The following is a 27,736-nucleotide window of genomic DNA, read 5'->3' on the forward strand; positions in this document are numbered from 1 at the left end:
ATAAATATGTACCTACTTTGAAACTCATTCTACACTGACTCCTAAGTGCAATGTGTAGTGTTGTAAATATGTACTTATGCATGCATACTGTATTACTACTGTAAGGCATGTGATCTCCTCACTGTACTATGACATTGCTTTGCATTTAACTGTCTTCTGCCTTGTATGTTAGCATTCTGCCATTTTGTTACCCAACTTATATTATTGTAATCAACTGTCACTCTTTAATAACTTATGTATTTCACATTGTAACTTCTTGGAGCTTTTCTCCCCAGGACTCTGCTGAAAATGGACACCTACTGTCCAGTCGGATTTATCCTGGTAAAATAAATGTTAAATAAATAAAATAAAAATAAATTCTAAAATATGGAGCATTAATCTTTAGATTCATGAGAATAACAGAGAAGCTGTTATTAGAAACAAGTGAGATTTAGGCATACAAGGAACTGTACATTTATCTGAAATACTGATTTATGATAAAAGCCATAAAAAACAAAAAACAACAAGGGAAGTTAATGTCATTTATAAAGAAATATTTTACATAATCATTTAAAAATATAGCCATTCTATATTAGATCAACAAAGCATAAACAGATGTGTTTAATATGAAGTATATATAATATAATTCCATTCTAGAAATTTACGTCTTGAGCAATCAAGACACTGTTTTACAGACAGAAACTTGCTTCAATATACATTTTAATGGTGATTTCTAAATGAAATTTGGCAGCTTGTTAAACACATAACAGTAGCCTTAAAAGAGCACAAACTGCTTGCATTGGCAGTAATTGATAAATTGATTCCCTTGGTACAGAAGAAGAAAGCATACATAAAAGCATACCTAATAGAAATGTTTATCTAATTCTAAACATGCCAGAGATATTACACTGCTGCATATGTTCTGGAACTGAACACATATCCATTTATATTATACGTCAATTATTAGTTTTTACTAAGACTGATTATTCATTGTAGTCATTTAGCATACAGTAGGTAAGAAAATGTCTTTGCCATAGTTTCCAAAAAGAAGACAACATAGTCATTACTAAGGATAAAACACAGTGTGAAACATCTTGGTATATCTAAAGACTGCAGATAACTTTGGAATTGAAATTATTAGGAGATAAAGCTTGCAGAGAATATGATACTGGCAATTTGATTTGTAATTTATTTAATAATTCTTAAAGATTTAAAATAAACAGGCTAGCTATACACACGCACGCACACACACACACACACACACACACATACACACACACACACACACACACACACACATATATATATATATATATATATATATATATATATATATATATATATATATATATATATATATGTGGGTCTACTTCATATGGTCGACAGCTCTTATGATCGACAGCCAAAACATTGACACCAAAAAAGAGAAAGCTCAAAACACTGAAAGCTCATATGATCGACAGTTCATATGGTCAACACATAAATCCAAAGCATTATGCCCTTTCCCCATTGTAGCGCGACCCTGGAGTAGGAATAAATAGTTAGGGGTGGTGTGGGGGGCATAGCCCCCCACATTAATTACCTATAGTCAATTCAGTTAAAAGTATCCATATGTATGTTTAAAATTTATGACATACGGTGGGGGTGGGCTTTGACCCCCACACCCACGAATGTGGGCGCCTGTGCCCCCCATACACCCCTAACTATTTATTCCTACTCCAGGGTCATGCTACAGTGGGGAAAGGGCATAATGCTCTGGATTTATGTGTCAACTATATGAGCTGTCGATCATATGAGCTTTCAGTGTTTTGAGCTTTCAGTGTTTTGGTGTCAGTCAAATGGTTGTCGATCATATGAGCTTTCAGTCATATGAAGTAGACCTATATATATATATATATATATATATATATATATATATATATATATATATATATATACACACACATACATATTATTTATTTATTTGGAATTTGTTAATTGGGTTAGTCTAGCTGAGCCATATGGCCTGTTTTCAGTGGAGACCCAAGCAGAAAAAGCTCCATCTTACAGAATAATTAATTATTTTCATGGAAGTATATAAACAAATAATACAAATGTTGACATGCAGTGCTGAAATAACAAAGTACATAGATTATACATTTAGTGGAGAACAATATATTGCACAATGTGAAAAAGCACGGTCAGTATAAGCATATCTTTTACATGGTAGCATAAATAACAATTGAGAATTTTCTACAGATTATGTGATGTTTGCTTTGTACAGACGGTAGATTTTCAAGGATGAGGTGGTGAATGTTGCATATACCAGAATGGAGAGAATATGTACAGAAATATTCTGAAAAAGTCGAAGAGAGGTGGAAGTAAAATGGAAATTAATAGGGATTATGGCAAGGGCAGGATCGTGACTTCAGGAAGTAGTTTTTTTAATTTAGTTTTGAAGAAGTTGATATTGTTAATGCTATGGATGTCAAGAGAAAGCCTATACCAAGCTTGGGATACTGAGTTTTTGTGGAGGAGTTTGCCAATATTTTTGTTTGGTTTATATATAGATAGAAGGTTCTGGTTGGAGCTATGAAGTGAATGAGCTGGGATATAAGGGGATAACATTGATGAAAGACAGGGACAGGCTAAGGGTTTATTTAACAGGGAGTGTGTGAGTTATAGCTGGAAAAGAAGCAGGAGCTGGGGGAAATCAAGCCATTGAAGTTTGTTTTATGGCAAGGCAATGACGTGATTTATATGGCTGTTCACAGGTGAATCCGGCTGTATTGTTATAGGTTTGTTCAAGTTTGGTTATTAGGGATGATTGGAGGTGGGTAAGGACTGGAGAAGTGTAGAGTAGGCATGGAAGGAGGAAGGCTTCAGCTAGAGTGGGTTTGGAGTTGGGAGCTAGGACTTTTTTATTTCGATAGAGAAGACCTAATATCTGGTTATTTTTTTTTAATACAGTGTTGCATATGAATGTTGAATTTGAGCTGATGGTCAATTATAATACCAAGTAGCTTGCTGTGTGGTTCTGCTTTGATAAGGGTGTTATCAAGAGAAGAGATGGTAAAGGTCGATTTGTGGTGGGAGAGAGAGTTGGGAAGGAATAGTAGCAGCTTAGTTTTTTTACGGTTAAGAATAAGTTGTTGACCAGTTAGCCATTTTTCTACAGATGAGAAAGAGTTTTGGGTGATGGAAATAAAGTTAGCGATGTTATCAGAGAAAGAGATAATTATAGAGTCTTTGGCGTGCTGTATGAGAGTGGATTTGGTGCAGGAGGAGTAAAGTTTATTAGTGAAGATATTGAAGAGGAGAGGACAAAGGATTGAGCCTCGAGGGATGCCAATCTGGATAGGTAGGAAAGGGGAACAGGTGGATTGCCACCGCACAGACTGGAGCCTGTTTGAGAAATAGCTTTAGAAACACTGGAAAGTAGAGGTGGAGAGGTTAAGATCAGTCAGTTTAGCAATTAGATTGGGATCAGAGACAGTATCAAAAGCTTTTGAGAGGTCGAGGAAGAGGGAAGATACAAGAAGATCTTTGTCCCTGGCATCAGCAACAGTGTGAGTATATATTTATATCTATATCTATTTATCTATATATGTATGTATCACTTCACTGCCACCATAATCAGCAGCTGTTTTGTGATCACAATTTGGTGGACAAAGCAGCTAATCAATAGTCATGTAAAATTATTATAATACTGGGGTTGGGAATATACCCTGTGAGCTCAAAGCTGGAATATATAATTAGCAGAGGCTGTTAACTCCCCTGCGAAAAAACAACCCTCAGGTTCATTAATAGTGCATCTGTATCATGACCAAGCCTGCACTATTTACTTTCTTTGGGTGACAAGTAGCATTGCTAATCAGACATGCATGTGGCCAAGCCAGTTTGCATGACAATAAGCCCTCCTCATGGCTGCAGCACAGACTCATGGCCACATCACGGTAAGCAAATTTTTGGCAACATCTAAATACAGGAGGTAAACAAATGAAACTGCAAAACAAATCACATCAGCCAAAGCAATTTAATGTACAGTTCTTTAGTGCTAACGTAATCAGCATCAGCAGAGAAATGCAGAAATATATGAGAAATGTCAAGGGAAGACAATAGAGTGGACACTAAAAGAAATCTTTGAGAGAGTAAATATTAAGGTACAAAGTGAGTTGCATAACAAAACGATACATGGAAACATACACCATAAAAATGTGTATGGCAATATGGCCAATTTAAGACAGTTTGAAGTATACACAGAAATTTGGGATATAAAAGAAGTGCAGCAATATGATGCAACAACACTCACCATACCTAACAACAATGGGAAGTTTTAACTATGCACCCATGCTGTACAGTGAAGTTTAAAAAAAATGTCTGTCTAGATGTGGGTCAGTGCAACAAGTCAGTACACACACCAGTATATATAATGTAAAGGTTGGTCATAAAAACACACACTAGTGAAATATATCATGTATGCAGGCAGACTGCAACAAACAGCAAGTAACAGACCTCAAGACAATCAAACCCAGAACTCCCACACTACCATGTGTCATACAACCAACTTAGCAAGGGTAGCCAGTGTACTAGTCATTTACAACTTCCTGATAACACATTTCTCATCCATGCATAGCTACATAGATCAAGCTAATAAATCATTATAGCCATGAATGCCACCTATCCCCCAAATGGCCATCTCAACACTGGCAGAATAATCAAGATAAATAAATCATGTAACACAGTGTCAACTTTCCTTACATAATGTACACATTCATAACAGGATAGCATATATTCAGGGGAATGGAACACATGAATGCACTAAAAGACAAATAATCAGGAATGAAATTGAACCTCTGTCAATATCACTGATATAGAATAGACTACTGCAGTAGCAGGGCATGCCAAAGAAACCAGAAACAAATGTTATTGGAATTACATTTCTAAGGAGCAGAACAGTTGATATCAGGATAAACAAAATGCACATATCTGAGTTTGTACCCCTGATTTTATTCAAGGATACATTCACAGTATATTAGCAAGGCATACTTAGAAATTACTCATGAAAAGGAGGCTGCAAAATATATTGCAGGGGAAAATAAGATGTTATATCAGGGTGAAAAAATGCACAAGCACAGGTTTGAACTTTTGGTTTTGTTCAAGGACATATTCATTAGAACAGAATACTAACAACATCTACTGACTGAGTACTCATAGAAGAGGGGCCTGCAAACTACATTTCTGTGGAACAAGAGAAATTATATCAGGATAAACAAAATGTACATACACTTTTTGAAATTAGTGACCTTGCATATTGTCATTACAAATTCACAGCTACAACTATGATACACCACAGAAGGTGTACTGAAGATGTATGAATACACATTGAAGTGTAAAGTTAAAAATAATGTTGCAGGCCATAACATGAGCAAAGAAAAATTACATAACATCATGGATATGCATATTTCGGCCTTGTTGAGTTTTCATTTAGTTTTTTCTGATTGGTTTTTCAGTGTGACCATCTAACTCTTTGTTTTAATTTGTTAGTTGGGATATTTTGCAGTCACCCTAATGACAATGGACATCAGCTGGGTATAACAACCCCATGTTTCTTATACTTAGTCAAACACTCTGCTTATGCTATGCTGATGAGGTCATAACAAGGCCGAAATATGCATATCCATAGCTAGTGGGGTTTGGCTTTATTAGCCTGAAATTGTCCATTAAAACAACTTCAAATGTAAAAGTCATGGGCAATCAGAGTCACCATATAGCTAAAACACCTGATGCTCATAAGGGTCATTTGCATATATCCCATGTGTGTCTGTTACAGGAGTTTTGGGAGGTCACTCATTGGAAGTTCTAGCTTGGCTGGAGTTTTCATTTAGTTTTTTCTGATTGTTTTTTCAGTGTGATCTTCTTTCTCTTGAGATACAGGAAAGTGCATATCCATTGTTTCAGGTATTTTACTATGGGTTTAACAAGGCAGAAGAGTGGGAAGATTTAACTGAACTGGGATGATATGTGAAAGAAAGGGTGCTATACTAAGTGTGAGCTACAGCTATCAAACAAGGTGATGCTGCTCTGTGCACAAATCATATGCTCCTAGAGCAGCAGGGGCACTCGGGAAGGTTGCAGAGATAGTAATTCTAAGGAAAATTTTAACTTGATATTAGATACCATTATATTGTATGAAGATTATTTCTGGACATCCAACATTTCACATCAACACTCCATTACCTGTATTTGTCCTATCAATGATTGTTTTATTACCCAGTCTGTACTATACTGGTTGCCCACCACAATAATTATGTTATACTGCTCTGTGTATTTTTATGCTGCATTGTGATGCTCTTTGTATATATGTATGTTATATGATATTGTTGTAGTACATTTCTTGCCTAACATTGATGCATTTATAATTTCTAAGTTTAATTGTCTGTAAGATGTTATGGAGCTTTTCTCCCTGGGCCTCCATTGAAAACGGACTCTTCTTGGCCCAGTGGACTTTTCTGGTCATCAAACTGAAATAAATAAATAAATAAATAAATAAATACATAAATAAATACATTTGCATCTATACAGGGCAGTGCTAATGGCTGCTGTGAGGAGAGCAGCCTAATGCAAACACTGGGCTTAGACAGAATCAGAAAAACATGTTTTTCAACAGCAAGGCCTTTAGACCAATTAGGAAAACACACAATAAACTTTCAGCCATCAGCCCAAAATTCAGATAGGTTTATTATAGCACAATTCTGCTACAAGAGTGCAGTCAAAAAATGCTGCTTTTGGAGGTCAAGTGTAGGAAAACCACACAGACTAGATACTACTGTCATGTAAAACTGACAGACAGAATGTAATTAAGTACTACAGCAGCAGTGCAAACAGTTCAGTTTTGAAACTCTACTAAATTGTGAGAAATGTAACATTCTTATGAAATATAGTGCTGCTGCTATCCACCAAATTTACTGTCATAGTGGAACTGTTTTTTCTGCTGCTGACCCTGTAAAACTGTATTGAATACATTATGAATAAAGAAGTAACATACATTACTTTATGCTGAGTAAGAAGGTGTAGATGAAATTTACCTGCCTTTGTTGTCATTATTTGTAGAAGTGTAAGGCTCACTTGCTAATAGTAATTATTGTATGTTAAATGTAATCATGCCTTGCCAGCATTAATTCTCTACATAAGTATATGTTACTGTTTTTAAACCAAACTTCCTGGGCAGACTTGTGTTGCTGTTACAGATGTTGGTAGTAGCCACTGCCTACACCACCTGTGATATTCCAGTACCATCAACTTTTGTGTCAGTCATCCCAATAAATGGAAATTAGGTTTTCCTCATCTGATGTTAAAGTGATAAGTATAGGAATACCCCCCAGTAGAGCTATGGTCAACTGGATTCTGCCTTGCCTTGGCTCTGACCTGTCCTGCCACATAATTTGCCCTATTTCTGCATTGTGTTAATGTGCTGTTCCTTCCACCAATAGCATTTATATCCAGAATGACAGATTTCAACCATTTGCCCTCTCAGCTTCTTTGCCCCCCTTTCCAAAAAAATCATTTACTGCATGTCCTAGGGGCTGCCATGAGGATGCACTTCCCCTCATGAGTAAAATTACCATTGCTCTGTCTTGATCCCTGGCTTTGGATCATTAATACACCAAAAATAATATGCACAGTCATACACACACACAAAAAAAAAAAAAAAAAAAAAACACCCAACAAATAGGTTACTGAGTAGTAGTATTCTTGGTACCTTACTGGTCACCAGGCTGTCTCTTCTAACCTGACAAGTCAGCCACAATCATTTATCCCTGTCTACAGTTACAGCAAGTGCATTATGTCTTATAGCACTATCATGGAAATGTTGTTGATTTGATTTTTGTTTGTTTCATCAAGGAAAGTTAACTAAGGACTGTTGAAAGAAGTTTAATTAGTTTCCACTCTGGTATGTATACTGAAAAACAAACAATAAAAAATATCCATGTAAGAGTACATCAGAAATAGTTATATCTATTCTCTTTTACAGAATGATTGCTTGCCATTTTTTATACAAGGTTGTGGTGTTTTTTTATTTCTTGTACGTATTATTTGCATGAAGTAAACTGAGTCTCAAGCTTAATTTCTGCTTAGTTGGAGGTTATTTGGAGGGAATTATTACACTGCTCTTCATATTTAAATGTTTATTAGCTTTATCATACTGCATTTATTTACATATCTGCTGTATGGTAGTCACATGACTGTCAGGGTCAACTCATATCTTAGTAAAATTTCTAATTGTAGCAAAAATACAGTTGTCCCGGTCCCTTTCAATAAACACATCACACCGAATGACATTTGAGGACCTTTATTAAAACTTCCATAACATAATTTTGTTCACCAACTTTATTAGTTACAGCTGACCATAATATAGTTAATTCTAAACACAGCATAACATCCTTGTAATTCTAATCAGGGCAGCGTACCTACTAACCCTACCCCAGTAAGCAGCGTCCATACCTCTACTCACTTACCTTACTTATGAAGTGCCATCCTTGTAATGCTAATCAGGACAGCTTACCTAACTCACCCTTCCCAGTAAGCATGGTTCAAACCTCTGCTCACTTATTTTATTTATGAAGCAGCGTCCCATCTCACTTCATACACCATTCATTGAATTACCTTCCACCAAATAAGCAGCATCCTTACCTCAGCTTACTTATCTTTTCAGCAAGCTTCCTCCAGATGTTCATTTTCCTTTCCCCAAATCCTTGGACTGAACCCAGACACCAGAGGGGGAACAGAAGAGGGCAAGCCTGTCCCTTTTCTCTGCCTACCCCTACTGATAAAACCCCATCCACTCAACCCCCCAACAAACAAGGGGAGGGTAGGAGGGTAGCAAGTTCATGCCAAAATGTGATTGCTTACCCACCTACATTTGTCTAAATCTCTTAAGCCCCTCCCTACCCCTTATCTCATTTCCTCCCAATCCTCCCTGCCTCCACTTAACCCTTTCACCCCCCCAACCCCCTTAACACCCACTAATATCAGTGTAATCCTTCATGAAGATGCCCCGGGACAACTTGGTTTGTTGCCAAACTTCATTTCTCTTCCTCCTGTCACTTTAAACGTACTCCCCATTTATAGTTCTTACACTGTTTGCTTTCCCTCCTTCTAGTATTTCACAGCTTTGCCAAGATGAGCCTGTTCTCATACTGTAAACAGATATAAACTGTGAATTCTACCCAAACTCTTCCCATAGATTCATACCTCATAAAATTATGTTTTTTCTGGCAAATTAATAGCAAATTATTAAAGACTGAAGTTAGAAAATAATGACACACATTTGAGTTGCAGACTTCATACCATCCAGAAAATTCCTGCTATGCAAAACCTGTTATTCTATCAACATTCTAAGTTTGTAAAAGCAATATTTAAAATTGTCCCTATTTTGGGGCCTTTGTCCCACTTTTATTTATGGTTTTGTCTAGATTTCTTACTCTAAGAGGTTCAGAGGTATGCATAGATTCCATAACAAAAGAAAAGCAAGCAAAAACAAAATCCCTTAAGGTACATTTCCCACTTATTTTACCAATGGTGCTTAGTGTAGAAAAAGAAGAAATATGGATGAGGAAATGAGGAAAGAGAGTGCATGCTGGTAGAGAGGAGAGGAAAAGGAACTGGTAATATTTTTTCTTTCTTTTTTATTTGATGTTCTAGAGACTGAAGAATCTGATTCTGAGGATAAAGGATTGTTTAAAACACAAAACACAGGAAAAATATTCAATTAGAGATAGAGTTGTTGTTCTTCTTTCGGCTTTTCCCAGTTAAGGGTTGCCACAACGGAACTCCGGTCTGCTAATGACTGGCAGTAGATTTTTACAGTGCTGAGGTAGCAGCTCGATGCCCAACCGTCAACGAAGGCATGCCCATTCATGCATGTCTTTCAAATGCCACTTGACCACGGGGAGGACATGCAGACTCCACACAGAAGGCAATCCAGCCGAGAACTGAATGGGAGAACCTCTTGCTGTGAGGTGACAACGCTACCACTGCACCACCGCGGCTTCAGTAATAATAAGAAAACAAAAATTTCAAAATAATTCCTCTAAACTTATAAAGAAGGAAAAGCAACAATTTTAGAATACTTTCAGTAAATTTGAACAGTATTATTAACACTGTAAGAAGGGTTGGTATACTGGAATGACATGCTAAATGCAATGTGAATGTAAAATTCCTGACAGAACACTTTCAGAAACACTCAGGCCTTAAATTTAATGAAAATAAGACACCAATATTACTTATAAATTATGATAACATAGACAAGGATTTTTCTAAATATGTAGCTGCTGACAATAAAGTAAAATTCTTAGGGGTTACATTAAAATATGAACTAGATAAGACAATGAAAATAAACTAATATTCTAAATACCATTATAACACTCATTCAAAAATGGAGTAAATACTTGTTTACAATGGAGAACACGTATTATATAATTAAAATTATCATTTTTCAAAAAATATTATACTTCATACAAGCCTTTTCTATGCCTCCTCCTAAATCTTACATACAACAATTTAATAAACTAATGCTAAGCTTCTTATGGTATCCCAATAAACCCAGAATAGCTCTGAATCATCACTTAAATGATTGGGAAGCAGGAGGAATCAGTCTTCCAGATATAGAAATGTATGCACTGTCATTTAGTATAAAAACACATATCATTATGGGTAAGTAATGCTTATTCTGCCAGATGGAAACACAAACATGAAAAGATATAGCTAAAATCAGGTATTACATTACCATCACAATATACTGACTTGGTATCAAATAATCTTCTTTGGATGATGAGAGAACATTATACAGAAAACAAACAGACGCACATAAGTTATAAGTTTATAAAAAACATAGTAAAATGATATGAAACCTTTATGAATAGGAATTCCAACATAAAATCTTGGCCGTCCTTGCTATATCCTATTGCATGCATGCAAAATAACATAAAAAACTTTTGATATAGATCTAAACAAGACTCTTAGAAAGCATAAACTGACTTACTGGCATCAGTTACTAGACTCTGGAAAAGTTTTAACAATGGAACAAATAAGAAACAAATTTGATTCAGGTAATGATCTTTCTGACAACACAAGTTGTACATGGAAAAGGTTACTTATCAAACATTTATAAAATAATTAAGAACAACTTATATCACACAGATAATTTTGGGACTACTATAAAACAATAAATAATCAGATGCCAAGTGACAGTGACAAGAAATGAATGCTTATCTCCACAAAGCAAACATCTTTTTCATTTGCAATGGGAACCGATCATCAGGAAATGTATTCATAGATCCTTTATAACACCACATAAAATGAAAATAATGTTTAGACAAAATACAGAATGTTGGAGATAAAAAAGAAACTTGAGAGCAGATTGGAGGCATGTGTTTTATCACTGTCATTTACTTCAACCTTTTTGGGATAAAGTTAATTTTTTCTTGCAAATAGTTTTTAATGCTAATTTCCATTTGTCTAAATCTTTGATTTTGTTTAATGCCCCCATACCCCAATGTGTTGCTAGAACAAAGTTTTCACTATCTTCGACACTACAGGTTATATATAGCACGCAAAACCATTACTACAAATTAGAAAAGTGAGACTTCACCCACATTTAAAGAATACAGAAACATCGTAATGAATGTATCATGAATGGTAATGAGAACCATAAGAGTGAGAACAGAAAGAACAACATGTTATTACAACTCAGGGAAGAAAGTGAACAAAATAATGGACAGAGATGACTGTGATACCTAATGGAATGAAGTTTTAAATGTAAAAATGTGTAACATCTTTCAAACATAGACACCTTTGTAAATAGTTGTTCGTTTAGATTTTATAGTTGACTGTATATAGCTGTTAACCTGTGTAAATTATGTTTTATATTGCATTCATTTTGTAAAATCAATAAAAAACATTTAAGCAAAAAAAAAAAAAAAAGAAAAGAAAAATTCTGGAGTAATAATATAATATGGAACTTAGGTAGATAAGTTTGTTCTGGAGTGGCAGTGTTGTTTAAAAAAACAATGAAAATAGATGAATCGCTGGTAAAGATGGGAAGGTTAACTGTTGTGGATGTTTGGTGGAGAGAACATGTTTATAGAATTACAGCATTATATGCAAATATAACTAGCAATGAAAGGAAGAAACTGTTTCATGAAATATTTGACTATGTGGTAAATAACATGAACATTTTGATTGCGAAAGGCATTATTTGTGATTTAAGGGGAAAATGGAAAAGAAAGGAAAAGATGTAAAAACATTAAGGAAGGGATAAAATGTGGTAAATTAGCTATGTGGAACAAAAGTCATTAGACTTATAGAAGGGGGAACTTAATTCTTTTGTATTATTGGAAGGCTTGTGGATAGCAGATGGTGACACAGTTGTGACAGTATTTTCAAACCATTATGGATGGAGGTGATGGAAGAAAGGAAATATATTAAAATCAGAAAGGAAATAATAAATAAATAAAAATTATGGGATGAAACTGGAGAGAGAAGTATTGCAGTTATGGAAGCATCATATAACTATGAAGGACTTCTATTAAAACTGGTCTGAATGGTGGATTGAATTTAAAAGAAGTACAAAACGTGTTTTTTTTTCCAATGGCAGGATGATGCAAGAATGGAAGAGACAGTGACATTTGGGAAAGAGTCTAGAGAATTATAAAACTGAGTATAGTTGTATGGAAAAGAAATATATAAAAAAAATCTCGAAAAAAATAAGGTACTACTGTTTAGGCGGATATATTATTTACAAGGAAAAAGGGATGTGGTATCTGCATACTTGGGTAAAATAGCAAAGGAAGATATTAGTACAATGACAGAAAAGAAAATGTAAAAGCATAAGTTAAAAGAATACAGGAGCAAATCACGAGTATTGTAGCACAGCATGTGGAAAATCTGTATAAGAGTAGAAAGAAGAAAAATAGGCCAGAATGGAAAGTAAAAGAAAATCCAGAACGACTAAAGGAAGTATTTGAAAAGGAAACTACTATTAGTGAATTGGACAAAGTACACAGTATGGTAGGTATAAGGAATTAATGAACTGGCAAAGAGAGTATGTTGTAAATGTACTGAATGAATGGCTGAAGGAAGGGCTTGTTTATGAAAAGTTATGTAATGGCATATTAAAATGTATATGGAAGAAAGATTAAAAGAATGAAATAAAAAGTGGAAGCCCGTTACATTAAACAGCACAGAATATATTTTTATGAGAATAATAGAGGAGAATGGAAAGAAGGATGAGGGATATTATGGAATAATGTATCTATGTTTAAAAGGGAAGGGATATCAAGCATTGTTATTGGTTGTGCAAGAAATTGTGATTGATAAGTAAAAGGGAGGATGTGAAACTTATGATAGGTAATATCAGAATGGCATTTGATCTGATGAAGTCTTACTTAGAGTAAGACAAAAGCGCTCACTCTATTTTGGTTTATTTTGTTCATTTTAACAGTTTTTATTTAAAAGTTATTTGTGGTTAAAGCAGGTGCCAGCAGTTTATTCTTGACATAATAGTACAGTTTTGAATCCTTTTCCAAGTTTGTCATTTGATAAATTAGGATATGATGCTTTGTAGAATGTTATGAAGGAGTACAGAATAGGCAATAGAATTAGGAGAGCGTGTATGTCAGCAGATCAAAATAATAGTAAGAATGTTAGTAAATGGATGTCTGAGTAAGGAAATGTCCATGAATTGTGGTATAAGGTAAGGATGTCCCCATGAGTACAATAATGTTTGTATTGTTAATGAATATGTTAGTGAGCGAAGTAGCTTATAAAATGAAAGATATTAAATATGTGATGAAAATGATGTGGTGATTCTAGTAGTTTTAATAGATGTGAATGATGTAGTTGTTAGAACAAAATATGGATGAAGGAAGTCCTGGTGTGTCTGAACAAGTATTTAAAAGGGGATGTTAATAACTTTGAATAAAAATAAAAGTAACAGTTTGTGTGATATGGTGAAAACTGGGGGGGGGGTGTATTTTTCAGTGACTGAAGTGTCTTTGCTAGGGATAAAATTTGAGGAAAATGATACAGTTGTGATGTAATTGGAGGGTCTGTTAAAGGAAATAAAAGAAAAATGTCTTATGTGGAGGACATATAGATTACCATTTGGGAAAAATGTTTATCTGGTGTATTCTGCATTAATGGAGAAGTAGCATATATGTCAAATATTTACATTACTCCATAAAAAATATGAAGAGGAAATTATGCAATTGGTGTTTTTTTTTTCCATATGGGGTTCAAGATTAAACCCAGTGAAGAGGTGTGTTGTATATGAGTGAAGATAAAGGGGACTGGGGTTACGAAATTCAGTTGTTTATTCTGCTTCCTTAAACTTGTACAGAGTACTAAAGTGGGTAAAGGAAGAATATCATAAATTAAAAGTGAGAATGCTTTAATATAAGTACGAAAAAGTTCTGGAATATGATGAGAATTAGAAAAAGAGAAAAATAATACGTAAATGAAATTAAAAATTATCAAGAAAAATTTAAACAGAAAATAAAAACTGATAATATAGTGAAAGTTAGAAGGAGGTGGTATAATAATGTGATCAAACAATATTATTGTGTAAATCCATAGAAAAATGTAGCTGTTGATGTGATTAAAGCCACTAAAGTTAGAATTAAGTGGTGTTCTATGATAATAGTGTAGCGAGAGTTCCTATGGATACTGGTAATAAGTAAGTTACAGGAATATGTCCCCTTTACTTGTAACTTATTTGTTACTGCAGTGTCAGCAATCCATCTGCTTGGCAAGGGAACAGAACGCATAACTTTCTGCACCAAAGGAAAGTGCACTACTTGACAGATAAAACAGAACCCACATTATTGCTTAAAACAAACCTTATCACAATATTTTAAAGACCTTGAAACAATGGTAAAATTTAGGGTAAAATTAAGTTTGACTATTAGTAAGCAGTTATCTAGGTTATATTTTATATAGGAGATATCTTAATTTAGGTATGGAAGCACATCATAAGATAACTTTCATAGACTTGAGAGATAATGAATATCTCAGGCAGTATAAGAAAAGCCTCCAACTCAGAAAATATACCTTCTCTAGAATACTGTGGCTAAACTTTCAGTAAGTACCTCATCAAGTGGTACTAAACATGCACGTGCCTCTACATACAATAGTCTGTGATTCTGAAGACTACAGCTAAAAAATTCTGAGTTATAAGACTAGCCCATTTATTCCCCTGTTATGGGTGCTTCCTAGTGAAAGCAAGAGCTAGAGGTAGGCTTCATACAGGCAGCTGCAACAGTGATCTGCACCTTTGCCAGCATCCTGATTCATAGGGTCATAAGAGTTTATTAGACTAACAAACACAAGGGCCTTTTTAAGCCTATCCATGCATCCTAAATCTCTGACAAGTTCTGATACCCTTGATAAGTGTAAGCAGGGTCTTGGGAGATGAAATATTTAAAAGCTGGGGCCTGGGAAATGAGCCATTAAAGCTTGTCTGTGTCCATTAGAAAAATAGGTGCCAAACCAGGGATGAATTTCTTGTCCACCATCCAGCTGTCCAGGTTGCACTTGAATTGGGTTAGGGAGGAACTCTGCTTCACATGAATGGGGAACCTGCTCCAGAATGGGGTAATCCCTGGGATACATACCTGTCTGTGCAGCAGAACCTATTTATATCACAGGCAAAGTTTAAGTCTTTAGAACGGGTAATTCTGGTGCTGTTTTTTTTGTGGATATGCAGGAGGTCCAGCAGCGTGAGGCCTGACAATGCCCTGTATGTCAGGCATAGATATCCCCTCAAAAGCCTGTAGGAGACAGAATACAGAGATAGAGCCTTGAGGTGGTCTGCATAGGACATTTTACTTAAGCCATGTATTCTTTTACTGAGGAACCTCTGTGGATGTTCCAGTTGTTGGATGTGCCTGGTTAGGTACATAGCAAAGGGGGCATTGTGCTCAATGGTAGGTCTGATGGATGCTGAAAACAGTGGAACAATGACTTCCTTGGACTTAGATGCCATATCTTTGTTTATAAGTTGTGCAACATAGAAGGATTTCCTCACTAGTGTAGATGTGGTGGTCAAAGGCTACATTATGATCTATGTGTGCCCCTAAGTCCCTGACTACTGGGTCAGCTCTAAGGGGTGTGTTGTCAATATGATAGCTACCAGTAGTGGATGACTTCCCAAAGGATACTATTATGCATTTATTGACATTTAGTTTTAGTTCACAGCTCTGACACCAGTTGCTTGTCTATGTCAGCCCCTCCTAGAGAACATTTGTGTCAGTGCGAGATTCAATGACAGATCCTAATTTGCAATCATCTGCAGATTTAGTCAGCCAGAGACCACTGACACTGGCCTTGACTTCAGAGAAGTAAATGCCAAAAAGGATCGGTCCAAGGACTAATTCCAGAGTAACTGCACTTTTGACTGGCTTCTTTGTAGAGGTCATCTCCCCAATTCTAGCTTCCTGGGTCCTGTCTGTGAGCCAGTTGGCTATCCATCGGGTGACATACAAGTTTGTACCTAACCTCATGGGTTTGTCAACAATGCCAGAGTGGGGCATGGTGTGAAATGCCTTGGCCAGGTCGAGGTAGGCAGTATGAACAGTTTTGCCCTCATCCATTGCTTTGATAACCTTCTCAAAGAAGTCCACCAGGTTGAGTAGGCATGATCTGCCCTTGATGAAACCAAACTGGGTTGGGTCCAGTGTCTGGAGGTTTACTTTATCACTACTGATCATTTCCATGATAATTATTTCCATGGCTTTACATATAAGACTAGTGAGACTTATGGATCTGTAGTGTCCAGGGTCTATAGATGGCCCATCTTTGTGCAGAGGGATGACAGTTGAAGCATGAAGCATGTTTGGAGGCTATAGTTAAATAATGATTCCAGAGGTACTGATAAGTCATGTTTCATGCTATTTAGAATACACCCTGGGATATTGATGCAGTGTTCTTGGCCTTAGAAAGAGCATTAAGGACCTGTTTCCTAGTGATAGCAGGGGAGTTATATTTGATGGTATTTCCTGAGGGAAGGTTGAGGGGCGGAGAGAGGGATGAAGTTGGTGATGAATTTATCAGGCAGTAGGTGTGGTTTTCCTTTGCCTGGGAGGACAAATTCACCTCAAATTTGGCTTTGCTAGTCTTTATTTGTCCTCTGAGATGTTTGTTTATTTGAATGAGAGTTCTTTTATCCTGCTGGGTGCTGTACCTCCTAATTTTTGCCACAATTTTCTTTCTTCTGTTATACAGTCTATTGATTTTGTGATTCCACCATGGTGGCTTGTTTTTTGAGTTAGTTCTGTACTTCATCTTGATGGGTACAGCTGCTTTTATGCAGCTATTAACAAGCTTGTACAGGGTTTCTGTGAACAGTTCTACAGAGGCAGCAGTATTCTCAGGGTTTATGGGTGCTTGAAATTTTTCCAGGTTATCACTTAATAGCAGGAGGTTAGCCTTAGAGTAATTCCTGAATATTCCTGTTTAGCTGGGGGTCCAGGTTATATTTTTACTTCAAAAGAGACCAGTTTGTGATCTGACCTTACCAGGGAAGACTTTACAGTGGAGGGTGTACAGCACTCTCCCATATAAGTGAAAACAAGATCCAGTATGTCTGCACCGCTGGATGGTGTATTGATTATCTGGTTCAGTGAATTTGTGTTTACAAAATTCAAGAATCTCTGTGCCTGTACGTTTGATGTCCTACAGGATTCCAAGTTAATAGTGGGGTAATTAAGTCACCCATGAATATGTAATGAGGGCATATTTATTATGCTCCTAAACATAGCCCTGATTGCTGGTGAGGACACTAATTACTATGTGTTCAACTGATGTTCTCCCCGGTAGGTGTGTACACTCTCACACAAGAGCCACAAGTATCTACCAGTGCTAACTTGGGATCTCAAAGGCCATAATCCCCAATTATTGTAGTCATTGGTATCATGCAAGTTTCTTTGTACATGTAGTTAATCAGCTGACAATAACCATGGTCACTGTCCCCCATGATTGGTTAGAAAGCATGAGCTGTTCTCTATTTCTATTTCTTACTCAGGTCTTCCCACACAGGAACTGCATGTCAGACTTGTATGATCCTGGCCATAGACAGAGATTCCTCATTCAGTACCAAAAAGCTGGAACTATAAGGCAAATAATGTAGACTGTAAGCCCCAAAATCAAGTCAGCAATTGATGAGTTAATTGGGCATAAAACAGACACATTTATCACTGGACTTTGTAAAGAATTAAACAGTGTTGTCTTTGCATGCAGCCTTAAATAAAGATATCAAGTAAGCTAAAAAGGATTAAGGCTTATTATTGCACTGACATTGTTTGTGTAGGGGTGGACAATTAAAAAAAAATCTCCCCTCCGATAGCCAAGCGGATACTATGTTATTATCAAACATCCTTTAAGCACAGGAAAATGCATATGTTTAGTGAAATTCTCCCATCATCTCATATGACACCTTTATATCATAACAAGATATTGAGATTCAATCAGTGACTAAAGATATAAGCTGGAATTCAGAAAAAGAGCTTATGGTTTTGGTAATTGCCTACTGTATGTAAGTCAATTACCACGACTTCGAGAAAACATAATTCAAAGATAGCTATGGTTGCTATGAGAAAGACTTCATTATTGGCTCATTAGCATGTCTCTGATTCCCCCTCTAGCTAGTGCTATTAGACCTGACAGCAGCCCATATTTCTCATTGGCAAAAGCACTCACAAATACACAAACGCACACACATACATCTACCCCAAAACAAACAAGTCCCCCCAAGAGTTGATCACAGTCATGGATACACTCACCCATTCGCACATGCCTCTACACACACACACACACACACACACACACACACACACACACACACACACACACACACACACACACACACACACACGCACACATATGCTGCTTTATTTATATAGCTACAGACAAGCTTATATATGTCCACATAGGTACACTAACACCCCCTACCCCACTTCTTCAGTGAACTTACTTGTACCGTGACTGCTTTCATAGGTTATCACCAGCTTTTGTCAGTGTTCACATTTTCTTCTGATAGTGAACTTTTATGCTGCTAAGTGCTTCTCTGAATTGTTTAACAGCATAACTCAGGAGCTACTGACATTTCCAGGAGACAGGGCATAACTAATTAGAATTTGCCACTACCCTGTTTACTGAATCATGTAAGTCTGCCTGTGAATTTGCTGAATATGATAAGGTACCTGCTATAGGGAATGTTCAGAAGTAGGGTGGTTTATGAATTGTAAAGACTTACCATGAGAGGAAAAACAGTGGTGTTAAGGCTTCCCCCAATGGTTAGCTTTTATGAATACCAGCCAAGGTGTCATTAACATGAGATTTAATACCTAACCACCTGGAGTGTAAAGCAGAACCAGTCTTAGTCCTTTGCCAAAGAAAGAAAGGAATGGAAATTTTCATCTGAATGCTTTGGTTTAGACCTTCTGAAAGTCAAGGCTAAAACACAGTGATGAAAGTGGCATGGGTAAATACTATAAGATCAACAAAAAATGGGTCTTTGAAATATGTTTCTCTGCTCAAATGATGTCAGTAGCTGTATTATCACTGAAATATTATTTAAAATAATAAAATGGATGTTAAGAATTCCAAACTATAGTTATTTCATTTTTGCCATTGTTATGGTGTATGTGATTTTGTCTCAGTCTTCATAAAAGAACAAGTAAAAGCCAGACTGCAAGAAATCAGTTCAGGACTAGAAATAACTTATGATATAATTAGTATTGATTATATCGAATATAATATTATAGGAATGTACCATAAACCAAGTCACATACAGAGCATATTAATAAAAATGCAGTCTTAATGAGGGATTTTGACAATCCAAACAGTGACTCGATAAACTACTCAACATAAAAAACAAACAGTAACAGACAATGTTTATTTATTTAATTAATTTATTTATTTATTTAAATTTGTTGACCGGGAGTGTCCGACTGGACGTGGGTCCATTTTCAGCGGAGGCCCGGGGAGAAAAGCTCCACAGTAAAATAAACAGACAGTAATTACATTGGATTACATAGCGATTAACAATTTAACATAGAAATTACTCACAACATATTTACAGATGAAGAACATAGTACATCAGTAGACAACTAGAATCTTTATCTGTGAAGTACATAACAGGCATTAACAAATGTAACAATGAGAAGTTCCTGCTGTATAATAAGTACTAGGCTTATGAGCATCTGAGCTTGCTATCATCAAGGTAGTTAGTGGAGGTGAAAGAAAGGTAGTAGTTGGATGGGGTGGATGATATTAGAGTGGGAGTTGCAAGGGCATAGCCAACATGTTTTTAGGTGCTCTTTTAATAAAGTTTTGAAGTTGGTGCATGATGGTACGGAGGTAATTGTGGGTGGGAGTGAGTTCCATAATTTGGCTATGGTGCAAGAGAATAGTGCTTCACCAGCAGAGTTATTGACTTTAGTGATCTGCAAGTGATTTTTTTGCTGGATCTTAGTGGTCTGGTGGTGCGATAGGGTTGGAGTAGATTCTGGAGGGATGGGACATTTAGTGGATGGTTTAGTAGTTTGTGGCCGAGTGAGAGTTGATACCACTGAAGGAGATGAGGGAGTTCAAGCCAGCCCAGTTCAGCAAGTGAGAGACAGTGGTGACTACGGTAGGATGCCCCTGTGGCGAATTTGGCGATTTTGTTGTAGCAGGTCTCTAGCTTGTTTAGATCACATTGCCTTAGGTTGGTATATACTGGAGAGGCATAAAGTAGGGTGGAGATAAGGTGGGAATTTGCTATTGAAATCTTTGCTGCTTTGGTGAGAAATTGTTTATTTCTGTATAATGCTCCTTGTTTTTGTGGCTTTTTATGGTCATGGATATGTGAATGTCAAATTTTAGTTTTTGGTCTATTTCCACTCCTAGCAATTTGGTGTGTTCAGTTGGGTATATAGTGGTGTTGTCTTTTGCTGTGATGTTAAAGTGAGAGTTGTTTTGAGTATGTTTGGTGGGTTGGAAGATGAGTAGTTTAGTTTTGTTTGGGTTGAGTATTAATTGGGCATCGGATAACCATGTTTCAACAGAGGAAAAGGCTTCCTGTGTGACTTTTTGCAGTTTGGGTAGGGACTGGGCTGGGCAGATGATGGTCGAGTCATCTGTGTATTGGATGAGTGTGCCATGTTTGGTGGCAGAGGCTAGATTATTGGTGTAAACAGAGAAAAGTAGGGGTCCAAGGATGGATCCTTGGGGAACCCCTATGGAGACAGGTAGTTGGGGAGATATGTCATTCTGCCATACAATGGATTGTTGGCGGTCAGACAGGTAACTCTGAAACCAGTTGGTGACTGATTGTGAGAAGGATTGGTTATTGAGGACAGAGATAAGTTGTTTGTGTGGGACCATGTCAAATGCTTTAGATAGGTCTAGGAAAGTAGCAGAGGAGAGATAGCCATTGTTTTTATGCTGAAGGATAGTGTTAGTAAAGGAGAGTAAGGCAGTGGTGGTGCTATGGTTTGGTCGGAAACCATGCTGAGTACTGGAATGGAGGTTGTTTGTAAGGAGGTAGTGTGAGACCTGAGAGTGTATGCATCTCTCTAGTATTTTGGAGAGTGGAGAGAGAGGAAGAATAGCTATGGGGCGGTAATTGGTTAGTTCTGCAGAGGGTCCGCCTTTGTGGAGGGGAATTATATGTGAGACTTTCCACAATGTGGGAACGTAACTTTCTGACAGAGATCGGTTAATCAAGATGGATACTGGGTAGGCCAGAGCATCAGCTGCGATTTGTAGGTATTCACTTGGGAGGTTGTCTGCTGCTAATTTGCTGGGTTTAAGTTTAGTTAAGAGTTTTTTTATGTTGGAGGTAGGTACAGGAGAAAAAGAGAAGGCAGTGGGGAGATTACTAGTTGAAGGTGTGGGTTGGAGGGAAGGGGGTTGTGTTGTTTAGCTAGTGATAGTATGGTTTGGGTGAAGTGTGTGTTGAATGAGGTAGCAATATTTTCTGAGGAGTGAGGGATGTTAGGAGGAGGGCTACTGACTTTATCTGGGTGGAGGATGGAGTTTATGGAGGACCAGAATTGTTTGGGGCTGTGGTAATAAAGTAAAATTTTTAAACAGGAATATGTTTTTTTTTTCCCTATGGATACTGGTAATAAGTAAGTTACAGGAATATGTCCCCTTTACTTGTAACTTATTTGTTACTGCAGTGTCAGCAATCCATCTGCTTGGCAAGGGAACAGAACGCATAACTTTCTGCACCAAAGGAAAGTGCACTACTTGACAGATAAAACAGAACCCACATTATTGCTTAAAACAAACATTATCACAATATTGTAAAGACCTTGAAACAATGGTAAAATTTAGGGTAAAATTAGGTTTGACTATTAGTAAGCAGTTATCTAGGTTATATTTTATATAGGAGATATCTTAATTTAGGTATGAAAGCACATCATAAGATAACTTTCATAAACTTGAGAGATAATGAATATCTCAGGCAGTGTAAGAAAAGCCTCCAACTCACAGAAAATATACCTTCTCTAGAATACTGTGGCTAAACTTTCAGTAAGTACCTCATCAAGTGGTACTAAACATGCACTTGACTCTACATACAGTAGTCTGTGATTCTGAAGACTACAGCTAAAAAATTCTGAGTTATAAGACTAGCCCATTTATTCCCCTGTTATAGGTGCTTCCTAGTGAAAGCAAGAGCTGGAGGTAGGCTTCATACAGGCAGCTGCAACAGTGATTTGCACCTTTGCCAGCATCCTGGTTCACAGGGTCATAAGAGTTTATTAGACTAACAAACACAAGGGCCTTTTTAAGCGTATCCATGCATCCTAAATCTCTGACAAGTTCTGATACCCTTGATAAGTGTAAGCAGGGTCTTGGGAGATAAAATATTTAAAAGCTAGGGCCTGGGAAATGAGCCATTAAAGCTTGTCTGTGTCCATTAGAAAAATAGGTGCCAAACAAGGAATGAATTTCTTGTCCACCTTCCAGCTGTCCAGGTTGCACTTGAATTGGGTTAGGGAGGAACTCTGCTTCACATGGATGGGGAACCTGCTCCAGAATGGGGTAATCCCTGGGATTCATACCTGTCTGTGCAGCAGAACCTATTTATATCACAGGCAAAGTTTAAGTCTTTAGAACAGGTAATTCTGGTGCTGTTTTTTTGTGGATATGCAGGAGGTCCAGCAGCGTGAGGCCTGACAATGCCCTGTATGTCAGGCATAGATATCCCCTCAAAAGCCTGTAGGAGACAGAATACAGAGATAGAGCCTTGAGGTGGTCTGCATAGGACATTTTACTTAAGCCATGTATTCTTTTACTGAGGAACCTCTGTGGATGTTCCAGTTGTTGGATGTGCCTGGTTAGGTACATAGCAAAGGGGGCATTGTGCTCAACTGTAGGTCTGATGAATACTGAATACAGTGGAACAATGACTTCCTTGGACTTAGATGCCATATCTTTGTTTATAAGTTGTGCAACATAGAAGGATTTCCTCACTAGTGTAGATGTGGTGGTCAAAGGCTACATATGATCTATGTGTGCCCCCAAGTCCCTGACTACTGGGTCAGCTCTAAGGGGTCTGTTGTCAATATGATAGCTACCAGTAGTGGATGACTTCCCAAAGGATACTATTATGCATTTATTGACATTTAGTTTTAGTTCATAGCTCTGACACCAGTTGCTTGCCTATGTCAGCCCCTCCTGGAGAACATTTCTGTCAGTGTGAGATTCAATGACAGATCCTAATTTGCAATCATCTGCAGATTTAGTCAGCCAGAGACCACTGACATTGGCCTTGACTTCAGAGAAGTAAATGCCAAAAAGGAGCAGTCCAAGGACTGATTCCAGAGTAACTGCACTTTTGACTGGCCTCTTTGTAGAGGTCATCTCCCCAATTCTAGCTTTGGTCCTGTCTGTGAGCCAGTTGGCTATCCATTAGGTGACATACAAGTTTGTACCTAACCTGATGGGTTTGTCAACAATGCCAGAGTGAGGCATTGTGTGAAATGCCTTGGCCAGGTCGAGGTATGCAGTATGAACAGTTTTGCCCTCATCCATTGCTTTGATAACCTTCTCAAAGAAGTCCACCAGGTTGAGTAGGCATGATCTGCCCTTGACGAAACCAAACTGGGTTAGGTCCAGTGTCTGGAGGTTTACTTTATCACTACTGATCATTTCCATGATAATTCTTTCCATGGCTTTACATATAAGACTAGTGAGACTTATGGATCTGTAGTGTCCAGGATCTATAGATGGCCCATCTTTGTGCAGAGGGATGACAGTTGAAGCATATTTGGAGGCTATAGTTAAATAACGATTCCAGAGGTCCTGATAAGTCATGTTTCATGCTATTTAGAATACACCCTGGGATATTGATGCAGTGTTCTTGGCCTTAGAGAGAGCATTAAGGACCTGTTTCCTAGTGATAGCAGGGGAGTTATATTTGATGATATTTTGTGAGGGAAGGTTGAGGGGCGGAGAGAGGGAGGAAGTTGGTGATAAATTTATCAGCCAGTAGGTGTGGTTGTCCTTGGCCTGGGAGGACAAATTCACCTCAAATTTGGCTTTGCTAGTCTTTATTTATCCTCTGAGATGTTTGTTTATTTGGATGAGAGTTCTTTTATCCTGCTGGGTGCTGTACCTCCTAATTTTTGACACAATTTTCTTCCTTCTGTTATACAGTCTATTGATTTTGTGATTCCACCAGGGTGGCTTGTTTTTTTAGTTAGTTCTGTACTTCGTCTTGATGGGTACAGCTGCTTTTATGCAGCTATTAACAAGCTTGTACAGGGTTTCTGTGAACAGTTCTACAGAGGCAGCAGTATTCTCAGGGTATTCTCTTGAAATTTTGCCAGGTTATCACTTAATAGCAGGAGGTTAGCCTTAGAGTAATTCCTGAATATTCCTGTTTAGCTGGGGGTCCAGGTTTTATTTTTACTTCAAAAGAGACCAGTTTGTGATCTGAACTTACCAGGGAAGACGTTACAGTGGAGGGTGTACAGCACTCTCCCATATTAGTGAAAACAAGATCCAGTATGTCTGCACCGCTGGATGGTGTATTGATTATCTGGTTCAGTGAATTTGTGTTTACAAAATTCAAGAATCTCTGTGCCTGTATGTTTGATGTCCTACAGGATTCCAAGTTAATAGTGGGGTAATTAAGTCACCCATGAATATGTAATGAGGGCATATTTATTATGCTCCTAAACTTAGCCCTGATTGCTGGTGTGGGCACTAATTACTATGTGTTCAACTGATGTTCTCCCCGGTAGGTGTGTACACTCTCACACAAGGGCCACAAGTACCTACCAGTATTAACTTGGGATCTCAAAGGCCATAATCCCCAATTATTGTAGTCACTGGTGTCATGCAAGTTTCTTTGTACATGTAGTTAATCAGCTGACAATAACCATGGTCACTGTCCCCCATGATTGGTTACAAAGCATGAGCTGTTCTCTATTTCTATTTCTTACTCAGGTCTTCCCACACAGAAACTGCATGTCAAACTTGTATGATCCTGGCCATAGACAGAGATTCCTCATTCAGCACCAAAAAGCTGGAACTATAAGGCAAATAATGTAGACTGTAAGTCCCAAAATCAAGTCAGCAATTGGTGAGTTGGGCATAAAACAGACATTTATCACTGGACTTTGTAAAGAATTAAACAGTGTTGTGTTTGCATGCAGCCTTAAATAAAGATATCAAGTAAGCTAAAAAAAGGATTAAGGCTTATTATTGCACTGACATTGTTTGTGTAGGGGTGCACAATTAAAAAAAAATCTCCCTCCGATAGCCAAGCGGATACTATGTTATTATCAAACATCCTTTAAGCACAGGAAAATGCATATGTTTAGTGAAATTCTCCCATCATCTCATATGACACCTTTATACCATAACAAGATATTGAGATTCAATCAGTGACTAAGGATATAAGCTGGGATTCAGAAAAAGGGCTTATGGTTTTGGTAATTGCCTACTGTATGTAGGTCAATTACCACGACTTCGAGAAAACACAATTCAAAGATAGCTATGGTTGCTATGAGAAAGACTTCATTATTGGCTCATTAGCATGTCTCTGATTCACCCTCTAGCTAGTGCTATTAGACCTGACAGCAGCAGTGTTCTCCGTAGCAGCCCATATTTCTCATTGGCAAAAGCACTCACCAATACACAAAATGCACACACATACATCTACCCCAAAACAAACAAGCCCCCCCAAGAGTTGATCACAGTCATGGATACACTCACCCATTTGCACATGCCTCTACACACACACACACACACACACACACACACACATGCTGCTTTCTTTATACAGCTACAGACAAGCTTATATATGTCCACATAGATACACTAACACCCCCTACCCCACTTCTTCAGTGAACTTACCTGTACCATGACTGCTTTCATAGGTTATCACCAGCTTTTGTCAGTGTTCACATTTTCTTCTGATAGTGAACTTTTATGCTGCTAAGTGCTTCTCTGAATTGTTTAACAGCATAACTCAGGAGCTACTGACATTTCCAGGAGACAAGGCAGAACTAATTAGAATTTGCCACTACCCTGTTTACTGAATCATGTAAGTCTGCCTGTGAATTTGCTGAATATGATAAGGTACCTGCTATAGGGAAAGTTCAGAAGTAGGGTGGTTTATGAATTGTAAAGACTTACCATGAGAGGAAAAACAGTGGTGTTAAGGCTTCCCCCAATGGCTAGCTTTTATGAATACCAGCCAAGGTGTCATTAACATGAGATTCAATACCTAACCACCTGGAGTGAAAAGCAGAACCAGTCTTAGTCCTTTGCCAAAGAAAGAAAGGAATGGAAATTTTCATCTGAATGCTTTGGTTTAGACCTTCTGAAAGTCCAAGGCTAAAACACAGTGATGAAAGTGGCATGGGTAAATACTATAAGATCAACAAAAAATGGGTGTTTGAAATATGTTTCTCTGCTCAAATGATGTCAGTAGCTGTATTATCACTGAAATATCATTTAAAATAATAAAATGGATGTTAAGAATTCCAAACTATAGTTATTTCATTTTTGCCATTGTTATGGTGTATGTGATGTTGTCTCAGTCTTCATAAAAGAACAAGTAAAAGCCAGCCTGCAAGAAATCAGTTCAGGACTAGAAATAACTTATGATATAATTAGTATTGATTATATCGAATATAATATTATAGGAATGTACCATAAACCAAGTCACATACAGAGCATATTAATGAAAATGCAGTCTTAATGAGGGATTTTGACAATCCAAACAGTGACTCGATAAACTACTCAACATAAAAAACAAACAGTAACAGAAAATGTAAATCATAACAGCTTAGAACAAATAGTACACAAACCATTTACAGATGTTAGTATCCTAGAAATCATGCTAACCAACCTAGAGATCTTTTTGTTTCCTATCCATTGTTATACCTTCTTTATTTAAAACAGATCATGGTACCATTATTTTTAGCATAAGAGTAACATCAAACTCAGTTTTAAATCCATTTTGTAACACTGTACTCAACAGCCATAGCCTGTTCAGTTAGGGGAACTGGTTTCCCTGTTGAAATAAATGGCTGCAATGTGGCTGACAGACTTGTGCATACTCAAATTTGAATATTACTAGTGTTTTTGATATAATCCATTATGCAATGTCCCTTTTAACAAGGAGATCTTTGATGCAGAGATGCCCAGTTTATATAGACTACACTCACAACAGGACTGCTTGCTTTTACGTTGTCATGCATCTGAGAAG

This window comes from Protopterus annectens, chromosome 3.part1 (assembly GCF_019279795.1).
Source record: "Protopterus annectens isolate FY-2018-M chromosome 3.part1, PAN1.0, whole genome shotgun sequence".
NCBI classification, from domain to species: Eukaryota; Metazoa; Chordata; order Ceratodontiformes; family Protopteridae; genus Protopterus; species Protopterus annectens.